Source organism: Zonotrichia leucophrys, chromosome 7, assembly GCF_028769735.1.
Source record: "Zonotrichia leucophrys gambelii isolate GWCS_2022_RI chromosome 7, RI_Zleu_2.0, whole genome shotgun sequence".
In the NCBI taxonomy this organism is placed as follows: Eukaryota; Metazoa; Chordata; class Aves; order Passeriformes; family Passerellidae; genus Zonotrichia; species Zonotrichia leucophrys.
The window spans coordinates 22,575,736-22,590,048 of record NC_088177.1 but is presented as its reverse complement, the minus strand read 5'-3'; the positions used below and the strand labels follow the sequence as shown (position 1 = coordinate 22,590,048).

Below are 14,313 nucleotides of genomic sequence, written 5' to 3'. Positions count from 1 at the left end.
GAGAGACACAGGAACACAAGCTGCACTGTGAGCTGCATGGCCAAACAATGGAATTTAACTTTATTATCAGTTTTGTTTATGTTATAGTGCCTTCTAAAGACTTTTTAGAAGCCACAAAATAAAAACAAACTGAAGCAGGTAAATTAATGAAGGCGTGAGTTAAAGCCTAAGTAAGTTTCAACAAAACCAGCTGCAAAGATGATGTTCTAGGCAGTATATCCATCAGTATCAAAGCTTCATAAGAACCAAATATAATGTATGAAAATTATAAAGATTTATTTTTGGAAGAGACCTATCTTACTTACCATTGGTACTGGAATGCAAAACTGTCTGCTAGGGTTACAAGTTTGAGCTCCAGATCCCGGGTTCTGTAAATTTAAATGAAAAAGTATTTGACCATGTTTTTTGATTTTGCTACTCAATCTAAAACTTTATTTCCTTGGAGATTGAAAACAAGAGTTTCTTACAGAGCTATATGATAGGGGAGTCAACATTTCTGTTGTATATTCACAAATACTAGTAAGCTAGGCATTTCAGTTCAGTGGGACAGCAGGAATCCTGCACTTTCTACCAAAACATATGGTAGACATCAACATTGTTTATAGTTAGCAGGCAATGCTCCTGAGGCAGCACCGGAAGCAGTGGGAAAGTAACAAGAACCAGAATCCCTGTGGTATGCTTTCAATCAGAGGTAACGTACACGAAGTTTTAGGCTAAATTGAAAATACAACAGTGTTAGTAGATGTTTTGTGAAGAGGAAGAAGGTATTTCTACAAAGGTACTCACGGCTATAAAATTTTAAAAGGCAAAGTATAATTTTAGTAAGAAAATACAAATAGCCTCTCTTTATATTAGAAGATGTGGAATTAACACATAAGCATCAAATGTTAAACCTGAGCACATGTTGTAAGACTTGCTTGAAACCTTGTAACTCGATCAAATTCCACCCATTAAATGAAAACCAACAACAAAACCCCAGAAGTTCAAATTAGTGTATACTGTGTAAAAGGCAAATTCAAGATGACAAACACACTTCACTGGTTTTACAGTAATTCTGATAGATCAGTTATTACAGTAATCTAACTCACAGTAAATTTTAAATTAAAAATGCCCTCCTATTAATGGAAATTTTCTAGTCAGCCTCAAAAGATGAGGAGAGAAGGCAAGAGGACACACCTATAGATTGGGAACAAAAACACAAACAGCAAGTCCTTGAGACATCTTCAGTACATTCACACTGGAAATCCTGCAACATCATTTCCAGGATAGGCTCTATCTACTTTATCAGAAGCTGCCTATTGAAGGTGTTCTGTATTTCCCCACCCATCATCACTGGGGAATAAAGACGTTGCTCTTAATAATCCATTCCTAAAGATTCTTGACAATTAGGTAGCACTGTATTAAAGAACAGAAATTCCTCTCGTTTCCCTTCCTACCGCCACTCTCAAGCAACAGCCAACTGAAACTGAGCTGAAATTCACCTGACTCCTTTATTTTATTGACAGAAAATGACGGAACTATGTGAATTTCCCTTGTTTACATAAGTTTAACTGAGAAATTTGAATCCATAGCCAATTTAAAATTACAGCCTACAAATTTAAAAATACATATATTTTATTTTTTAAATATGTTTTTCTAGGAAAACAGATGTTACTGGTCAATTAAACTTCACACAAAATATCATTGATTAGTAAACTACTCCAGGAAAAACAGTCAGCTGAGATGATTTTACAGCACTCCTCAAGCAGCAATCAATGAAGAATTGTACAAAATCCGAAAATCCACCCCTAATACCACATTGTAATTACTTTCAGTTTTGGTGAAAGATTTTCACAGAATCACAGGATTATTAAGATTGGAAGGGACCTCTGGAGATCATTTATTTGAATGGTTCTAATGGAACCCCGTTTGGACACATGCCTGGGTGACTGCTGGCGCTGACCCAGCCCAGGCAGGGGGTTTGATGTCTCCAGAGGGGAAGATTCCACAATCTCCTCTGTTCCAGTGCTCTGCCTCGCTGCTTTTCTCCTGAAAGAGCAAGGCATGACCAGCACCTCAGCAAGCCGTAGGCCTCTCTGAGCAAGCTTCAGCTCTGTTCTGTAGTCCACCTTCCCCCTTTTCTCCCTTCAGTTTCTGCTTGGTACAGACAATGGTGTTAGGACTATAAATGCTCATATTCAGATAAAGGGGAACCCTTATTAGCACAGTAATTAATAACTACCAGTAATCCTATAAAGTAGTAACAGCATTCATTATTTACTAAACACTGAATGTCTTAGCAGCAATGTCATGTAAGGGAGAAAAGGGGGAAAAACCCAGTACTTCCTCATCACTGTGAATTTTAATGCATGAACAAAATCAGGATCCAATTGTGAGGACACTGCAGACACTGCAATACTAAAAATGGAGAGGACCAATATTTCCTTTGGGATGCAGAAAGATGAGAGAGCAACAGACAAAAGCATCTATTAATACATACCCACATAAACCTCATCAACTGTGCTCATTATAAAACTTACAAAAAGTAAAAAAAATAAAGAACCACTGTCCCCTAATTGTTTCCACTCTTGCTTCCATACACTCGTTTAAATTCTTTAACAAAACCAATGCTTTAGTGCAGCTCCTTCGTAGAATTGCCTGGCTAAAAAGCTCTGTTAGGGGGTAGCAAAGGACACTGCAATTGAGGGGGAGAGGACAAAACTGCTGGACAATAGACGTGTGAAAAATCAAAGAAAGGGTAACCACAGCTATGAGCAACCACGTCTTCAGCAGTGAATCAGCTTCCCGACCAGGCAGCGCTTCCAGAAAGCCAGGAGCGCCCGACGCGGCGGCAGTGACACGGCCGTGACTCGTCCCCAGCCCGCCGGACGGACGGGCGGCCCCGCACCGCCACAATCCTCGCCGGGAGCCAATCCCGCCCCGACTGCCTCCCCTCGCCCGCAGCCCTCTCCTTCCCGGCCGGGCCTGCCGCGACACCCGCGGCGGCGCCCGCACAAAGGCAAGCATTCCCTCGGCGGCGGCCCCTCGGGAGCCCCCCGGGCAGCCCCCCCGCCGCCACGTCCGTCGCGGCGGCTCGAACAATGCCCGAACCTGTTGCGCGGGTTCCCCCGGGCTGCACCGAGCGTCGTGCCCTGGCAGGCGAGCGGCGCGCACGGCGGGGCAGCGAGCGGGAGCGGGGCGAGCTCGCAGCCGGGGCCGCTCTGCAGCACGGCCCCACCGCTCGGGAGAGCCGGAGCCGCGGCCGCACGGCAGAGCAGAGCGGAGCGCCCCGCCCGGGAACAAAGCGCGGCCAGGCCGCAGGGCCTGCGCCGCCCTCCGCGGGGCTGGGGCCGGGGCAGAGCCGCTCCGGAGCGCGGTACTCACCCGATGCGGCGCTGCGGGTGCCCGGGCTGGGAGGGCGCGGGGCGGAGCCTGGACCCGCCCGCTCCGGCCGGGCTGCGGCGGCGAACCTCGGCCGCCTCGCACCGCCTCGCTAGCCCGGCGGCAGCCCCTGGGGACGGGGGCGGCTCCGACCCCTCCTCCGTCGGCAAGGAGACGGCGAGCGCCGGGCGCTGGCGGGCCCGCCCCGCTCCGCTGCCCCGCTCAGCGCCGCCCCCGCCCCGGGCGCGGAGCCGCCCGCCCGCCCCGCGCGGAGCCGCCGCGGCCGCTCGGCCCGAGCCGCCCCGCCCCGGCCGCCGGCACACAATGCGGCCCGGCCGAGCAATGCGCCCGCGGGCCGACCCCGCAGCTACGGACGGCGTGATAAACACCCAGAGTGGGACAAGCGGCGGTCCGTCCGACTGCCGAGTTTGCAGCGCTGGCAGCCGCGTTAAGGTAACAGTACTGCCGCTCTGCTCTGTGGAGAGACGCGCTGTGCGAGCTCATTGCGAGCCCAGCGGCTCCCAGGTGAACGTGCGAGTGCCTCAGGCAGGTGTCGGCTGCCGCAGGGCCGTTCATCACCAACACTTGAGCACTCACAGTATCGCAGAATATCCTGAATGTAATCACAGAATACCCTGACTTGGAAGGGACCCACGAGGATCATTTAGTCCAATTCAGCACTGACGTGTGTATTTTGTTTCCCCTCCGATGGCAGATAATAACCCATTGTCTGTCTAAGCTCCTAGACAAACACCCTAAAACTCTGTAATGCCAAGATTAAAATAATAGAAGCAAAAATGCAGAAAGAAATTCTGTGAAGAAAGCTGGCTGGGACACTTGCCTTGCATTCAGCCTAACCACTCTAGGATAGATTGGAGTCTTGAGTCTCCTAGCTGAATACATCATTAGGTAACCTAATGGCTCTTAAAAAAATTGGCTTCTGCAAACTCTATCTTAATCATAATTTTGCTCCTGGTTTTTCCAGAGCAGTTGAATATAATTTACTGAATCTCATTCTGAATGTGAAAACTGTCTCACAGAGTCTGCAACTGCTTCGTCTTTCCCTCAAACAAGAGTTTGCAGAACCACCTCTGTTCACCGCCTTTGCTGGTTGCTGTCCAGCCAACATCTGCTGCAGCCATCACCCTCACCATCACCATCGGGGCTCGCCTGTGGCACTGAGCTCATCCCTGGCTGCTGTTCACTCACAAAGCTGTCCCTCTCTCAGCAACACCACCCACTGGACATGCACGAGCTAAAGATATTGTCATTCAGATTTTCAGATGAGGCCTGCCGGCCTTGAGAACATACCTTGTCTGTTGGGCCTTTCTTTCCTGGAAGAATACTTAAAACAGCAGCAGCAAAGAAAGAGGAAAGGCAAAATTACTTCCTTCACAACCTGTAGAGATAAACAGAGATAAATTACCTTCATCAGCTTCTCAACAAAAGTAATTGCTTTACAGAACCAAATAAATTATTTTTTATTTTATGAAAAGAGGAAAACTTTAGCACTATTTTAAGTGTGTTCACTAATGATTTAAGAATGTGCCAGATAGAACTTTTAGATCACTCTTCCCCATTTATGCTTATTACATACTTGTGGGCAAAAGTTGAGATAATAGAAGCTTTCACTATTCATCAATATTTACTTGAGATCCCTCAGGCTGCATCTTTGTAAGCTCTGACTGAAGGACAAATAGTAATTCAGAACACTAGGTAAGTGATCTGTTGCCCAACACATGTGAAAGCTCAGTGGGAATCGCTGACATATCTTTAAAAGGAGAAAGACAAAAATCAACAAAGGAAAAACTACAGCTGATTGTCATACATGAATTTCTCTTTCTTATTTCACATGTCTAAGATCCTCCACAGTGCAGTTATTACACTCTGTTATGTTATTACGCTCTGTAATGTTATCTATATGCAGTTATTACACTGATATTCCTATCACATAGTCTATACTATAGAGTGGGTGGTTTTGCTTTGCCTTGTAAATCTCAAATTTTCAGTACACATGAACTCATTAATACTAATAAATTTTCTTATGGTTACTTTTGAGAGAGGAGAAGAGTGGGAGAGAAAAGAGAAGGGAGAGGCAAAGGAATTCAGGCCAAAAGGACATAAACCCTATTTCTCCATTTTTCTGGTGTTAACTGGAGTCTTTTCTCAAGGTCAGAACAAGGCCTCTCCTGCAGAGGAGGGACAGAATTCTTGCAGTGCCTTCCATAAGACAGAAATACCCAAAAGTCACTCATTTGTACTCTGGTTGGAAATATACTAGTGTAGATATAAAGACATTGCAACAGATTTTCTGACTTTTCTTTTCCATGCATACTCTTCTGAACGAGTTGCCAGGACAGAATCTGACACAATTAATTTTTTTAAGGTCATGCCATCAGTTTAGAGTTGTAGTTAATTGCCTTTCCATGCAAACTGCCAGTAGGAAGAAATCAGAGTATCAAGGATCCATTTGATTAAAATGACCCTTAATATATGGTGTTATTCTCCAGCAGCTGTGCCAGATTAACTCAAACACAAATGAAAGCAAATAGGCTGAAAACATCCCGAGCTTTGGGCACTGTGCTGCGTGCCAGCACAACAGAGCCTTTGTTACAAGGCAGAGCAGAGCTCTCACAACAGAGTTACTGCTTCCAGCTTCAGTCGTTGCTCTTCTAGAAAAATCAGCCTTCAAAGAAAAACAAACAAAACCCCCATACACTTCTACTGGACACCAACTCATGGTGGCACTGGTCACACAAATGTGACTCTGGCCATCCTGTGTAGCACCCCACAGGCTTGTGATACACCTTCCCTCTTGCTCCACTTGCCCCTGGGCAAGGGAGGTGCTGCCAGGCATAGCAAGCAGGCATAGCCTTGCTTGGTGGGCTGGAAATCCTCCACCTGGAACGATTTACCTTGCTTGCTATTTGCATCCACATCTCCCTGCAAGAGACAGGCAATTGATTTCACTTGTAGCACAAAAATGAATGTGAGCAGTAAAATTAATGTAAGCCAGCAGCATCCAGTGTACTGGCAAGAGATGTAACTTACAGAGCAGACTAGTTCATAAAAGGTATATACTGAAAATAAGCAAATAACTACATGCAGTGGGGTAAGTATAGACTGGCAGCAATGATTGTAAATAAAAGCTGTGGAATGTTTTCCATATGGAGCTTTCTGATCATGACAAGATGTTATCATCATACTCACAGGTAAGGAGAGGCATGTACCACTTTAAAACCTTATGCATTTGTCATACAGCCAGAATCATGTTGGAAAAACAGCGAAAAAAAGCCCCTTCTATGAGGACAAACAGTATCAGGAGGTTTGGGAAGTGAAAGTGACAGAAAAATACAAGCATTCAGTGCACACTCAAAACATCACAGAAACAAACAAAAGATCTGTGGAATTCAGTACATGACCTACCATTCACTGGCTTCTGAAGGTAAGCCACATTCACCTATTAGCAGTGAGATTTGAAATGCCCCTTTAAACACAAATACTAGGTTTTAATCCTGAACTGAGGAGTGATTGTTTCTCCTGAAACAATTACAACAAAGCCTTAAATTGTGCTCTTAATAGAATTTGAAACTCGAGTCCCACATAGCCCAAACCCATGAGATTTTGTTTACTGACTAGCACAGGCTGAAAGCCTGGCACTCTGTGTAGGCAACACTAGCAGGTTTTGAAGGATCTGTTTTATTGTACTTATCAGAGGGTGTGTAAAACAATATTTTAAAAGCTTCATCATGATTTCGACGTTCTTCAGTTCAATTATATATAAAAAAGATAAACCCTTCATTTTATAAAGGTATTAATGATATGCCTGTAATGAGATACAGCAGTATGAAACTTTGCAAAATTCTGAAGAATCTGGAGTGTTTTGTGGGTTTTTTTCATGTGCTTCTTAATGTTCAGGTAGAAACAATAAAGTATCCCTGGATCTCATCATGTCCTTCCAAGTACTGGAGGCTGTTGGGTTGTCCTTCCTGCAGCAAACTCAGCAGTGACTTTGTTACCTTTTTTAGTTACTCTTTATTTTCTGTGAAATGCAGTCTTCATAACTTGGTCTTGTATAAAATAAAATAGAAGCTTAAAGGCTGCATTTCCTGAGAAATATTTAAAAGTAAGCAAAGCTATCCGTGCTTAGTCTTTTGCTTCTCAGATTTCTTAAATATGAAATTTACATATTTTCCTTACAAATTTATTTCATCTTGCGAAGGGAAAATGGTTTATGGCTGGCAGTAGACCCCAAGCATTTTTGATACAAGGGGGAATGCCTTCCTTTCTGCACAGCACCTGACATAATAAGAAAGCCACTTCTCATGTCCTTCCCCTGTGGGCACAAACATGACCTGGGATACAAGGGCAGGGATCCTAGAAGGTACACAGCAGCAGAATGGAGATGGGCACATCTCAGGTCATGTTTGTGGCCACAGGGGAAGGACACGAGGACCAATTTTCTTGTTCTGTTTGGTGTTTGTGCCATACCACTGAGCAGGTTTGGTGGGATGTCTGCAGCATACTCTGTCTCCCAGTGCCTCAATCTGATCAGGGATTACTGCTGGTGTTTGCTGAAGAAGAGGAGCTGTACTTACCATACTTGTTATCACATGAGGCATAGCAGATGTGAGAAGACGTGACTCTGAAATGCTCACTGTAGAGGTAAAACAGAGAGAGAGCTGGTAGGCAATGACATTTTGAATGACTCCTCTGCAAAGCATCTAATATTCTCCTGGAACCATATCTGCAGCTCCATGATGCATTCTTCTGCTTGCACCACAAAAAAGGAAAGAACAGGGATTTTTCTAACGAGACTCAATCACCATCTCCCTGCAGCTGCCTTGCTCTTCAGCCATGGAGTGTATTAGCACTGCAGAGGCAGCCACACTCAGTACCACCACCATTTCTGCTTACATTAGATTTACATTTCATTTCCAGCTTCAAAATTAACTATTAGCAAAATGCTCACAGCATAAAAGAGGTTAGATGGCAATGTTGGTCAGGGATTGAGAATTGGGTGTCCTGTACTGTACCTGTTACTTTGTGTGGTCTTAGAAAAGGGGAAGACAAAGACAGCTTTACAATTTTTGTGTGCATTATTGTGTAATTCTACATTTTAGCACAGTTCTGACATGGTGATGTTACCAAGGACCTTCTTGAGATAAAACCTCATTTCTTTAGAGGGGTTTGGAAAGAGGATAAACTGAAAGGAGTTTCCCAATAATAGCCTTTTCTCTAAGCCTAAATAAATCTTCTTTCTACATTGACAAAAACTATTCATTTATACAAATAAGTAAAGGTTCTGCATAGGTTCCTCTTCATATTGCTTGAGTTTCTTACATTACAAACAACAGCATGCTTCAAGGTTAGGTTATACACTAACACTAATCACAATCATTGTTAGCAAAAGTGAATTGAAAGAGGATAAATAATATGAGCTATTTTTAGAGGCAATAAGAGGCAGAGATCTTCACTTTCAGAGAAAAGTAATTTTTAGGAGTGAGTTGCTGAGCTGGTTAAAATTCTTCTCTGTATCTGTATAGATGTCCTTAGAACTACCTGACTTCATAGTTTATTATGTACATGTAGAAGCTTTAAATTGCAACCCTTTGTGTCAAAAAGAGCTTATTTTATAGAGATTCAGTGTTATTTGATGTTCAATTACTCAATATTCACTGTTCACCCAGAATCAGACATTCTCTTCAAGACAGGGAGAATATCATGGCTAAAAATCCAACTATTTTTCCAAAGAAAGTAATTATAACCTGTAGCTATAATTAAAAAATTAAGCATCTCGGAATGCATGGAGTATTTTTCTCACTGCTTTATCAAAACTTGTGTGTGCAAGCTTTTCTTTAATGCATTTTGAAAGGGTAATTTCCAATATAATGAAGTATGTTTATCCTCAACAAATTATTTCTGAAATCTTTGTCAAAATGGCAAGGATTTTCAAACACATCCAAAAGCCTTGGGAGCCTAATCACAGTACATGTTTCTAATCCACATAGGTGTTTTAAAATCCCACTGATTGATCCTTGTTTTGTTGGGGTTTTTTTGCATAGTTCACAAGTAGTTTCTAAAACTCTTCCTGTACCTTTTTTTTTCTGCACAATTGTAGGCAGTCAGGCTGCAATAGTTATCTTAGTCACGGAGGTCACAAACAGGTTGTTAAAGTCATTCAGGCCACCTGGAGAATAACGTGCAATTTAAATGGAATTTGAGTAATACTGTCTAATCCAAAGTGCTGATAATTTTCCAGTCTGAGGCAAGTATTTCTTGAGCGTGTCATCTTTAGAGTATTTGGTGTTATACAATAACTAAAATTTGGATGCAACTGCTGAGTACTAAATTAGGTACTTGGCACTTTGTCTTCTAGTACATGAACATAATTTCAGAACAGCTCATACTGAGAGAGAAGAAAATAGGGCAGAGATTAGTAAAATCATGCAACAATTTTTACTTAATAAGGTAATACTGAAAACCCTTGATAAAAACAAATATTGTTAAAGAATATTATCATATACTAAGTTACTCTACATAAAATTTTGCAAAATGTGGAAATTTACATTTCTATATGTAAAAAAAAGATAAAACTCCCTTCCCTTAGAGACTCATAGCAAATTTTATATCAGCAAATGATCCTTTCTAAAGAGAAGATAGTTAAAATCCCTCATATTCTTCCCATGTACCAGGGAGCAGATTGAAAACGCAATGTACTATGAATTAAACTCTCAGTTTTCTTTATCCTGACATAGCAGCAGATTGTCCTGATGAACCTTCCTTCTTAAAATTCACGAGCATGCTAAGCTTATACAGTCCAAACCAGTATGTTTTAAACCTTCTTTAGGATAAGCAGGCCCCCGATGTTTTCACTGCCTGGCCACCTACGAGCCCTCACGGAAGGAGGTCCCTGAGCCTGCAGGTTGTTGTCACCAGTGCAAGTGCCCACTCTTCTGTAAACCCTCCTCAGCACCTCTCCAGCTGAATGGAGCCCTTTTCTGGACTCAGACTTGCTGGCCTGCCTAGTGCCTGGAGTCTACACTTCAGTGTTGTGCCATGAGGGAAGCAAGCAGCCTGCTCAGCTTGGCCTCCTGCTAACAGCAGAAACTTCATTAAGCATTTATTTCTCTGTTTAGGTTTCCTCCCTGCCTCTCCCTCCTACCAAGCACGGTCTGGGTTTGCTCAAAGGGCTCTCAATGCACCCATTCTGCCTGCCCATGCCTCTGTTGGTACATGTCTCTCTAAAGAGGCTTTCCTCCATGGGGGGCCAGCTCAGACACACTTTGATAAGCCCTAACTTCACTTTCACCTGCCCTTCTTGCCACTGCTTTTTGTTATGCATTTTAATTTGCGCTGTCACACAGTGAGCTAGGCTGGAGAAATAACTAAGATCAAAACCAGCTTCTTTTCCTCCCTACAAAGTTGATTTATCCAGCACTTTCCATCAAAGGAAATATTCATCAAAATCTAGCCTAAGTTAAAAGTAAATCCTTCCTGGTAAGTCATAAATGCCCTTCCCTCACAGTACTCAATCGGTCCATTGTGCCTTTCCTGCTATCAATCCTTCTCTTCAAACATTTTCCTGCGGCAGGTTACACCTATGCTGTGATATTTAGTAACACAGAAATGCTTTGACATCAACCAGCATTTCTCAGTTGCACAAACATTACCCTGAAGTTATGTACAACTCCTTCCTTCCTTCTTTTTCATTTTCAACCCATTGTAAGAAATTAAACCATTTTTGATAGAACAGGAAGAAAAGTCTTTTCATAATTCTTGTTTCAGTCCTGCTGAGCCTCATCAGTACAATTAGTGTTCTTGTTTGAAGTTGACTACTTATGTATATGAAGTTGCTTGTTTCAGTAAAATATTTGCAGAAATAGACATACTTTTAGCACCAGAGTGCAAATCTTGTATAGGTTGCCTCTGGTGACAAGGAGGCCTGTTCCTCTCAAGCATTTCTGTAGCTCCACTGGCAGTTTTGAGCTTTAGATCACCCATAAATCATATAAGTATACAAATTATATAAGACTTAAAAGCATATTTCCATTTATCAGCAGTCTTTTGGAACAGCACAATGAGCTGAATGAAAGATGAGTCAAACCAACAAACCTGTCTTTGGATACCTCTGCTCTGTAAAGCATCCATTTGAGTCCAGACCCAAGCTGTTCTAACCAAAGGCAGTTTACCTCCAGAGCCAGTGTGTAGGATCCCTCTCAGATGACAACTGAAAATGTGTGGCATTTCTCTGCTTCTCACAGGGAGCAGGATGTGGATATGCAGTTTGGAACATTCACAGCAGTTAATCTGCAGCAAAGCAAAACAGAAAACAAAACCCTCCCTAAGCATTATTTTTGTCATACTTGGTAAATAAAAAATTGTGTTTGGGTTTAATCCAGATTATGTTTTAAAATTTCCCCCCTTGAATAAATGTAAAGTTTTTCTGTTCTGCATATTAACTAATATTTTTATTTTTATCAGTGGCCACCATGCATTTTTTCAATTACTTTTCTAGGCTTCCCTGGCAGAGTATGGTTCCCAAAATTGTTAACAAACTACAGTATCCTAAGTGCTGAATTACTATACAATCTGTTAAAAATATAATCTCCATTTCTAATTTCAGGTTTAAATGCAAAAGGATAGATTTTTCTCACCACTTCACAAAAATCTATTTAAGACTCTCTGTTAAAAGAATTGGAAATAAATTTTATAAAAGATGCAAAATATTTACCATTTGTTGCAGTAAAAGGATTGTGCTTTTTAATGAGACCATATTCTCATTTTCATTATTATATTAAAAATAAACATTACCAATAATATATATATAATAGTTATAACCAAGTTACATCCAATCATAAGGAAACTAAACAATCTAATAGAAGCATTTTATTTTGACATAATTAAATCAATAAAGCAGCTCTGTATATTGGTAATGAAAACAGGATGCGCACAATTATCTTCCAAATAATTATAATATAAAAATCATACTTTTTTTAATTCTAGCTATGAAACAGTATATGCACTTTCTTGCCAAGAAATTTCACATCTTTTTTGCTCTAGAGGGAAATTATTTCATAGTGGTTTTGATAGCTTAGGCATCTGTATGTCATTCCAGCAAAAAATCACTTTCTTTTTATTGACCTAGAGGTTTTCAGTAGCTCAGAAAAAGTAGGAGACTGCAAAAATGTTAGCACAGGAGGAAAGGGAAACAGCAATTATGGCCATATTACTTGTGAACTGCACAATAAAATAAGGCTGATATTTGTTCAACTTCCATTAAAATAGCTATAAATGAAAGTACTGCACAAGCTTAATGAAGATTTTGTTTATTTGGGTTGTTTCAAATGAGGAATAAAAAATATATAGCTTTACAGCAGGAGAACTGCAGTGGTGGAACCTTGTGCACAGGAGAGAGGAAGGTGTGCTAATCAGCTTCATATCCTATTCTCAGATCCCTGATAGAGCAGCTAAGTGATAATCCTTTCCTGTGCAGCACAGGAAGATATCACTTTCAATCTGGACATCAGTATGAGAGGTGTAATGACAATCCAGAGCTGGTGCTGATAATTACAAAGCTAGAGGGACTGATTTATGAGGAAATGGCGTTGATTAAAATTTGCATTTAGAGGACTTTGTGGGAGAGCATCACAGCGTTGTGCTGGTGTTAGACCAACATTTTCAAAAGCAAGCATGAAGGGGCTGCTGTGCTCCTGGGGCCTCTGGGAGTCAGCAGGTTTTCTGAGCAGGTGTTCAACAAAGCCAAAGCCTGCTGAACACCCTTGTGCTAAATACTCTGGGAGGAAGTGGTGGGGATTTAGTTGAAGCACCAGACACATTACTTTTATTTGTAAAAACGGCTCAGGCAGCCACTTCACTTTGTTTCCAGCCAGGTGCCTCTGATTTAAACAGCTCAAAGGCATAAATAAAGTGACAGGAGTGAAGGGTCATTAGAATTGTATAGACACTACTGATAGTTCAGCAGACTGTGTACTTGGAACCTCTAACAGAAAAAAACAAAACAAAAGCTCTTTGCCACTACTTCCCCTAAAACCTCAGGAATAAAAGAAATTGAGTGAATATGAATGGCACTGTAATATATGAAAGAATGCAGAAAGAAAGAAGTGGCTGTTGAGATGCTTGGATGAAACTGAAATTGGGAATTGCAGTTCAAAGGGTAGTTATAGCTGTCGAGTCACATTCACCACCAGAAGCACTACCAGAGTGGAAAGAATATTGTGGACAGGGGAGATGCAGGTATGTGATTAAATATAAGATATATCCACACTCTCAAAATGGTGAGTGAAATTCACTGTGAACTCACCATGATTTTACCAAAAACTGCTTGGAATACAAACATTTACCCAAAGGATGAACTTGAGAAGGACCTGAAAAAATAAATAATTTAGGGATCAGCCAGGCTTCTGACAGATTTATGCTGCACATTCATGCTCCCATGGTTTCTCCTACCCCCACCAGCAAATACCTCCTGTTCTCCCCCTTGTTACACAGAGCTGCAGGAGAAACGTTGAGATTGTGGAGAGTGGAGAAAGAATGGGAGTGCCTGGAACAAAGGGCAGGAGAGGACATACATTGTTGGAAGGCAGATTAGTGGGTCAGCAGGATGGCAGCAGACTGTGCAGCTTTCAACCCAAGTTCGGAGACAAAGGAGAGTGAGTGAATCCTGATGACTCACAGGGCTGGGACAGGAGGGAGAGACTGAGGACTGTCAGCTCCTAAATGGGGTACAAAAGGCAGATTCCAAATCAGCACATGGAGCTCATTGATGAGACTGGAGAAACTAAAGAAAAGCTCAGCATGCAAATGCAAATCAGCTCAGCTAACAGAAGAAAGGAAATAATATCTGCCATAAAATTAGAAAGGTATTGTAGAGCCTTTACATTGTTTTCCATGGCTTATTCTGTGGAATAACTAATTTGTATTAATGGAAAT

The 14,313-nt window shown here is 41.9% G+C and overlaps 1 protein-coding gene across 4 annotated transcripts in view; it reads right to left on the bottom strand.

The window, feature by feature from the left end:
- Positions 1-3,504, bottom strand: part of SESTD1 (SEC14 and spectrin domain containing 1) — a 49,965-nt gene extending 46,461 nt beyond the window's left edge. For 2 of the 4 annotated variants that reach the window (XM_064717963.1, XM_064717965.1), the window contains exons 1-2: positions 3,364-3,504; positions 306-368 (exon numbers count right to left, since the gene is read on the bottom strand). The gene's annotated coding sequence lies outside the window, so the exon portion shown is untranslated. Of the gene's footprint in view, positions 1-305; positions 369-3,090; positions 3,233-3,363 lie in introns of those variants that run through there. The other 2 variants (XM_064717964.1, XM_064717967.1) reach the window with 1 other exon arrangement.
- Positions 3,505-14,313: the final 10,809 nt, after the last annotated feature.